This window comes from Gymnoscopelus microlampas, assembly GCF_963454915.1.
Source record: "Gymnoscopelus microlampas genome assembly, chromosome: 7".
NCBI lineage: Eukaryota > Metazoa > Chordata > Actinopteri > Myctophiformes > Myctophidae > Gymnoscopelus > Gymnoscopelus microlampas.
The window spans coordinates 56,905,646-56,914,425 of NC_139944.1; positions in this window are offsets into that span (position 1 = coordinate 56,905,646).

An 8,780-nucleotide genomic window follows, 5' to 3' on the forward strand; every position below is an offset into this window, starting at 1 on the left:
TTGTATGACTGGCGGAAAGATGCTAATGTTTCCGGTAGGAGACTCAAAAAGTCTCCTTTGAGTCTCCTACAGGAGAGACCGCCGGTCATAAAAGTATTGTCTCAGGAAAAGACAAAAACAAACAAATCTCTATGAATTCAATGCTTCATGGGGTGTTTTGTAATTGATAGAAAGTAAGTAATTTGGGTGAACTACTCCTTTAATAGTATTTAGTTAGCATGATCATTTTAATGTCAGTTCATACTGTAATGTTTTTATGCTGTTTGTGGTTTATTGCTCATAACTAATCTTGTTCTTAAAAATACATCAAATACAGTTTACATAGTATGTTATTGTTGATGGTGATTTATAAGATATAAGTATTCTATAGTAATAAGTTAGCAGTATCATGTTATTTTCTATATATAACATTTTATTCTGAGATGAGATGAGATGGGATGAGAAATACTTTATTATCCCCAAAGGGAAATTGTGGTGTCACAGCAGCACAGTGTAACAATAAATAAGTAAACAACAGACAAACAGAAACCCAACGAAACAGATGGACACAACATAGACCAGGGTCGACAACATACATTTGTTCTGTCTTGTATGTTACAGTATAAGAACAAGAGTAGTTATGAGCATTAAGCCATATTGTACATATTATGTTATTGTTGAACATGATTTATGAACTCTTAATATGTTGTTGTTGTCGGGCAGAAACCTTGTATCTCATAGTTTCAAATTATGTTTTTTTATTATTATAAATGCCCTACTTAATCATAAAAGAGTGTCACACAAGATTTGCGAAAATAGCAGATCTACAAGCACACAACGCCTCGCGATGGGAGAAGTTGTGTGCTTGTAGATCAGGTATTTTCACCATTTTAAAATGTTTTTTAAATGATTAAAAAAGGAACGGTTTTGAACATACAAGGTTTCCACCTGACAGCAACGATATAATCTATAGTTTATACTTTATTAATGTCATTCTGTTCTGGATGAACAGCTCATGGAACCTTTTTGAACTGGAACTGAACGCTGTTATAATTATGATCTTTTATAGATGATCAGTCTATATGAAACTATTCATATAAAACCATTAATATGGTGTAAAATAATGAACTATTAGTTCATTATTTTACAAACACACAGACCTGAATGTTCGATGTGGCTTTTATTCTTACAGTGTTAAACTGTTGAATTTATTAAAATATGTAAATGTTTGTTTCTTTGAACTTTGAGAAATAAAAGATAAAGCTCCTTGATGAAGATGAAGAGTCTGCTCTCCTCAATGTGTAACGTTTGTATGTAGTCAAATAGACGGATTTCCGCACGACGTCATCACAGAGCAGAATGCGCAATCTGCGCATGCTCGGGGGAAACGAATTGTTGCGCGGTTCACTCTGTTGTTGTGTTCGGGAGTTAGATAGCCATAATTCTGCTATTATAGGCATAATAGGCATAATGCTGCTATTATATACAAACAGATCCAACTTCCGACAAATCATTTTTATTGAGTAAACAAGGTATTACAAACTGCATAATTTAATCTACTTTCATTAAACCCGGTGAAGATCATTTCTTTTATGAATGGACATTTGACCAGAGCTGCTGCGGGTAATGGCGCCCTCTATAGGCTTACCCCTCCTCTGTGCGGTCATATCCTCTCATGTTTACTAACAGGAAACCCGTCTATATAAATGGTTCATTTATATGAACACCTTCATCCACAGGGATTTACATTCACTGAGAACTGGAAGAGTCTCTCTAGGTCTACCAGTAGGGAGACCACATGACACGCCCCTAAAAAAAAATTGAAAAAAAATTATAAACAAAATCACAAAACTCCTCCTTTATTTGGCATCTGACTCTTGAGTTAACCTTTTAAGACCGAGGAACCGTCTGTGTGTCATTTTTAGATTTCTTGGGCTATTCAAAAAATAGCAGATCTACAAGCTCATAGCGCGGCACCGCGCTATGAGCTTGTAGATCTGCTATTTATTTTTTGAAAAATCGTGAAAATGTCTGCAAATCTTTGAATATATATTATATAAGGACCCCCAAATACATTATATGTCTTTGGCCGCTGACCCCCAATATGTTGTTCCCTTTAAAGATGTATACAGTATATTCAATTATTTGCACATTTTAAAGATTTTTCAAAAAGAAAAAAGCAGATCTACAAGCTCATTGCGCGGCACTCTGTGCCACGCTATGAGCTTGTATATCTGCTATTTTTGAATAGCCAAAGAAATCTTTGGCTTGCTTCCCCGGTCTAAATGGGTTAAGGTGACTTCATAGATCAAGAAGGACCTGGCCGCTCCCTTCACGGCTTCGATGGAGCACCAAGTCTGACGTGTTACTTCTGTCGAATTGGTTTAATTTTCGCCAGAAACAGACTGTATCAAATATGAGTGACTGACTATCATAAACTATACAGAACCTCCTCCCTGACAATATCACCGAGACAGTTTGTTCTTTTTTGGACCACAATTCTTAGATGAGGCGATTCTAAGATGACCCAATGGCTTTCTGCGACCCAGGGGAAGTGACGTCAGGACTTCTGTACTCTATAGAAGTAGGCAATGCAATGCTTTATTTTCAAGAGTGTTGCGCGCAAACGTCAGTAGCATTATAAAGTTATATCAAAATGTGCAAGGCAAAGAATCCGAAAACCTACCTCTTCCATACAGAATGGCAGGAAGGCTTTTCCCCCGCTATTTCACATTCCAAGTGCGTTTGTCTCAGACACAATACCAGCGCGCTGCGCCGCTATTCCAAAGCCCCATCAGGTCATTTTGTTCCAGAAATGGGATACGTTTTGGTTGGGTAGATCTTGTCAAGCTGGTCATTGTAAAATGAGTTCCCAAGTTTAAAAAATATGTGTCAACCCTGCTCTAGGCGGTCCTCAGACGAGCCCTCCATGGTTGCCTTCAGTCATCCCGGTTCTTGCTTTGCGCTCCTGCATCTTTCTTGAGTACATTCACGTATGTTAATGTGCAGTGGTGTAAAGTAACTAAGTACATGTAGGCTACTCAAGTGCTGTAAGTAATTCTTTTTTGGTATTTTCACTCTCTTCAGTAGCCTATTTACAATTTCCAATACTTTTACTTACCACTACATCTCAAAGGAAAATATTGTACTTTTACTCCACTGCAATTATTATGAAAACTTAAGATTATTATTACAAAACATACATTAACTACTTCAGCCCTATACATTTCGGCCAATTGAAAATAGCAGATCTACAAGTGTTTACATCTCTTATTTACATCTCGTCTCGTCTCTTCTCTTCTCTTCTCTTCTCGTCTCGTCTCGTCTCGTCTCGTCTCGTCTCGTCTCGCCTCGTCTCGTCTCTTCTCTTTAAAATGTTGGGCACATAAACATCTCATTTCAGGTTTGGAACACTTCCACTTGCATGAAGAATAAAGCATTCAAATAACAGCCATGCATGTATGGAACATAAGAGTCCCTCAGAGCACAACCTATCACACGTTACATACATGTGTGGAACATAAGAGTCCCTCAGAGCACAACATATCACACGTTACATACATGTGTGGAACATAAGAGTCCCTCAGAGCACAACATATCATTTGTTAATATAAATTGATGAATCAGACTCTGCTCGTAGAAACACTTGTATTTGAGCTTGAGTATAAGTGCGTAATCGAGCTGGACAAGCTCAAGTTTGCAGATCTGCTTCTTTTGATCTTCTTGGTTTTGCTCAGTAGAAATTAGCCATACCACATTTTTTTAGGTCCTGCATTAAAACATTTACTTGAGTAAAAGTACAAAAGTATTGGCATCGAAATATACTCAAAGTACCAAATGTAAATGTAAGACAGTAGCCTATTTATGTCAGCAGGTGTCGCTGTTGCCAATCTCTTTCACCTGTGGTGTCAGCAAGCATCACCTTTTTGTCCCTCACTGGACACCATAGTTCAGCTAACTAGGCAGCTAACATGTTTGTCAGTGTTTCTTTCCATTGTAAAAGGTAAGCATGGTGTTTTATGGCTATGTCTGATAAATACAGTACATCTTTATGAAAACTTGAGTTAAAAACTGCATTGGTATGATTTGGTGCCTTGCAGTGTGAGCTAAGATGTTCAACTGTATTTTGATGTTATTTGGAGAAATGAGCACTTATCTTTTTGTAATTGACTCCGCCAGGCCGAAAGGCATGGTGAGAGAGTATGTTTTGCACCCTGTCTGTCTGTCCGTCCGTGTGTGTCCGTGTGTGTGTGTGTGTGTGTGTGTGTGTGTGTGTGTGTGTGTGTGTGTGTGTGTGTGTGTGTGTGTGTGTGTGTGTGTGTGTGTGTGTGTGTGTCTGTGTCTGTGTGTGTCTGTGTGTGTGTCCGTCTGTGAACAGCTAATCTCCGGCACCGTTGGCTTGATCGCAGCGAAACTGTGCACACAAACTCCCTGGATGCCAATTCAGAACCTTTGCCCCAAATCTTTCACATGGGCATGTTATAGCGCCACCAGGAGGCTGCTTTTTCCAAAGCACATTTTTTCACAGTACTCCTACAGATTTTTCCCAAACATCAGGCAAATCGGTACAAAGTATCTCTATAGTGATTAAACCAAACCGATAGTTCCGATTTTTCATATTCCATCCTGATTGTCTAAAAATGGCTTCCAAAGTTTGCAGGGGTGCTCCGTTTTGAACACAATGCCTCAAATCATGATCACAGCATGCAATTTCCCTGAAATTCTGCACGAAATTCTGCACTCAGTCTGCGCTGACGCAGACTGAGTGAAAGTTTTTTTCTGTGCTCGACAGATTTCAGCGTTGTTGTTTTTTTCATAGAGTGTGTCGCATCGGTCTCACACACTGCAAAGAAGTTCCACACCGCTGACATTTTCAAACCTGCGTGCGTGCAGCAGAGCAGCGCAGCGAGATCATAACAAACACTTGTTCCTTCTTTTAAGGCGGCTGTTATTCAGCCAGCGTTTCACCGCCACCTTCGGATCCGGAGTGATATCAAACTCTTGACATATGTAAGTCATGATCGGATCGGTTAATTGACCTATTTATCGGAATAACCGATCAAATTATTTTCATTGAGATCGGGCCTATCCGATCCATGGCCGATTGATCGGACCATCTCTAATTTGTACACTCTCAGAGTTACAGACCTGTAAGGGTCCACGTGGTTCCATTTGAACACACTATTATTCAAAGATTTGCACAAATTCTCATCATTTGTACGAGCTTGTATATCTGCTATTTTTGAATAGCCCAATAAATCTTAAAATGACTCACAGATGCTTTACCGGTCCGGTCTAAATGGGTTTAGAGACAGGTTGTAAAAACTACAATGTTCAAACTGTAATGTGTCAAATGACTGTGTTGTCATACTGTAGATCATTTTTATTGGAGTGTGTGTGTGTGTGTGTGTGTGTGTGTGTGTGTGTGTGTGTGTGTGTGTGTGTGTGTGTGTGTGTGTGTGTGTGTGTGTGTGTGTGTGTGTGTGTGTGTGTGTGTGTGTGTGTGTGTGTGTGTGTGGTGATTATTGAATCTCACTATTGGACTGTTTCATCATCTCATTGATGACTTTGTCAGCAGGGATTTCAAAACACATTTCAAACATATTTTTCTACAGATACAACAGCCGTGGCTGATTGTAGATCAACGGGTTTTATTTGTCTCTCACTCATAAATAAAGTTATTTGAATAATATTCACAACAACAACAACTAGGATAATGAAATGGTCTTAAGGAACTAGCCCTGGCAGACAGAACAATACTGCCCCCTAGTGGTTAAACTGTTGAAGGACAACATGATCAGGAAAGAGGTTGTTTTTAGACCAGTGGGTCTCAGATACTGTGTCAAGACCCCCAAATCAATACTTACTAGGCCACAGGCAGACCCCCATTAGTGAAGATTTGTTGTTGTAGTTTAGATTTAGTTCAGAATCCTCCAACCCTTTTCTAGTAAAAAAAAATGTCATGAGCAGATAGTTCATTGATTTTGTATTGATTTGCATTTTCTATGCGTTTTCTATGTATTCGTATAAATGTATTTCGGCAGTGAATTGCGCTCAATCAACTCTGGGTTGATTGATTGATTGAAGTACTAGCCAGTTTGGAAGTGCAGCCTTCTGAGGGTGTTTTTTTTAGGGCAGTTTTGAAAGTGGGTAGGGTTTTACACTCCTTTACTCCTTTGGGTAGGGCATTGCACATTTGTGTTATTGGAGCACAGGTTTCAGTCAGGTCAGGTAGATTATTGTGGGCCAGGCAGCAATGTTGATGGAATATGATGAATCCAACTCCTATAATGTATTGCATGTCTCCTCTCTGCCCTTGTTTCATGTCTCTCTGTAATCCCCTGTTGAAGAATAAAGCATGAAATGACAAAACTTAATCTAACAGAAAAGGTTAGGTTGGAATCAGGTGATGGTCAAAGTACAAGCTATAAGAAATAAACCCAAAAAAAGACAACCTAATTGGTGAGCTTTAGAGGCGCTCAGATGCAAATGTTATTACCTGGATAGAGCCAGGCTAGCCGTTTGCTCCTCTTTCCAGTCCAGTCTATTAGCTAACTGGCTGCTGACTGTAGCTTGTGTTACTGTACAGAGTGAGGGTGATTTTCTTACTAAAATAACAGGAAGTTGTATGGGACATACACACACACACACACACACACACACACACACACACACACACACACACACACACACACACACACACACACACACACACACACACACACACACACACTCTCTCTCTCTCTTCCTCACTCTTATTTTTGTAATCTTGTCTTTCAGCTTAGGGTACCCCGCCACACTCTATTGTGTTTTCCTTGTGCATACAGTACAAGGTTTACAGCCTCATGGACAATACTGTTCTTTCATTGACAATAGACTGTTGTTCTTACAGTCAAAAAGGAGTCAAATGTTTACAGATTCATGGAAGACTTGAATCTTCAGGCTGTTCTTACAAACCCTCTTTTTTATGGGGGTATCTTGTGTCGCTGTATATTTGCACATACGATGTGTCCTCTGCATTTATTCCATGGTGTTTGGGGAGCAATAACGTGTTAAGAGTCTTGCTCAGGGATCTATTGCTGGCATGGCCTGGAATCGTACCTGGAACAACCAGGGACAGTATATATTTTTTTAAAGTGGGTCATTTTATCGTGTACTCTGGCTTTTGGGAGCACCCCGGACAGTTTTTAAGTTGCTTGCTTCAGTATTTTGATATTTGATATTCATTTTATCAGACACGCCCCTTTCCTATACAAACCCATTGTAACTTCAAACTCCATTTTAACTATGTTAGATTCATCAGAAACACCTGTCCTGGGTTCTGGTGACTGACATTGTCCTCCTAATACGTGAGGAGACCGTGTTTTTTCAATTACTTTTTTCATTTATTTTTTATAATTTGTTTGGAAAGTGTGTGTGTGTGTGTGTGTGTGTGTGTGTGTGTGTGTGTGTGTGTGTGTGTGTGTGTGTGTGTGTGTGTGTGTGTGTGTGTGTGTGTGTGTGTGTGTGTGTGTGTGTGTGTGTGTGTGTGTGTGTGTGTGTGTGTGTGTGTGTGTGTCGACCCGCTCTCACTCTCAAGGCGTCAAGATCTGCTTACTATGGCAACTACCTGTAATCACCACCTAAGCAAGTTCATAATGGTGAGTTATCAAGCAGTCAGCAGTCACACAACATAATATTCTGTATATATATTTATATGTTTAAACATCTGTGTTGTGTCATGTGTGTTTTATCACATTATCTTTATGACGTGTTTGATGAAAGTGTAAATTAGGACGGTGCATTTAGCTTTAATCCCTTTATTTTATCCCTGGGTCAGAGCAATGCATTACATCTAGGGATCAGCTGAAAAGAAATCAAACATGGGCGTGTTGGCCACTGGGAAATGTGGGCCAATTCCAGAAAGGCCGCTCCATTCCAGGCCCACCAGGCCGGCCGTTAAAAAAACCCGGCCGAAATTAAGTAAAAAACGGCCGAAATTAAGTAAGAAATCCGGCCGCGCACCTTGCAGGCCTCTCTATCTTTGATTCCCATGCTAAATTAGGGGCCCCTGAAATCAAACATTTCCTTACATGGGCGGTTACAATAGTGTCATATGCTAATAACTTCACTGCCTTGTGCATTTCCTACTGTGTGTTTCAGCTGGGATGTCAGGATGTGGTGCTGCCCATTACCACAGCTCCAGGCCCCACAGCGAGCAAATACAAGTACTGGTATGATACCCTACTCTTTCACTACACTAACGTTTAGAGAGACGGGGACACAGAACTCAATGAATACTATTTGACATATTAGTAGGACTTACAATGCAGATGTTGTGTTCAGACATCCTGTGGTAGTTGACAACAATATGCTGCGACATCAGGTTGTGTTGCTACTCCCAAACTATAGAGTACAGAAGTCCTGACGTCACTCGTTCATCCCCTGGGTCCTAAAGTCATTTCTCTATGGAGAATAACATTGGGTCATCTTAGAATCGTCTCATACTAGAGGGTCGGGGCGCTGCGCGCCCCTCCCCCCTAGCCGCTGCGCGGGGCTTTGTGTTTGTTGGTCTTTATAATATATAAAGCCATAATAGGAGATGTTCCCAATGGAGCTATGCCCAAATATGGAGTGTGTTGTCTGACCTCACTTGGGTCTCGTTGGGCGGTTATATAAAGCCATAATAGGAGACGTTCCCAATGGAGCTATGCCCAAATATGGAGTGTGTTGTCTGACCTCACTTGGGTCTCGTTGGGCGGTGGTCGGCGATGACGCTAAGGAACAACATGGCCGACTGTAATGTTGTGAGTTTGTGTTGG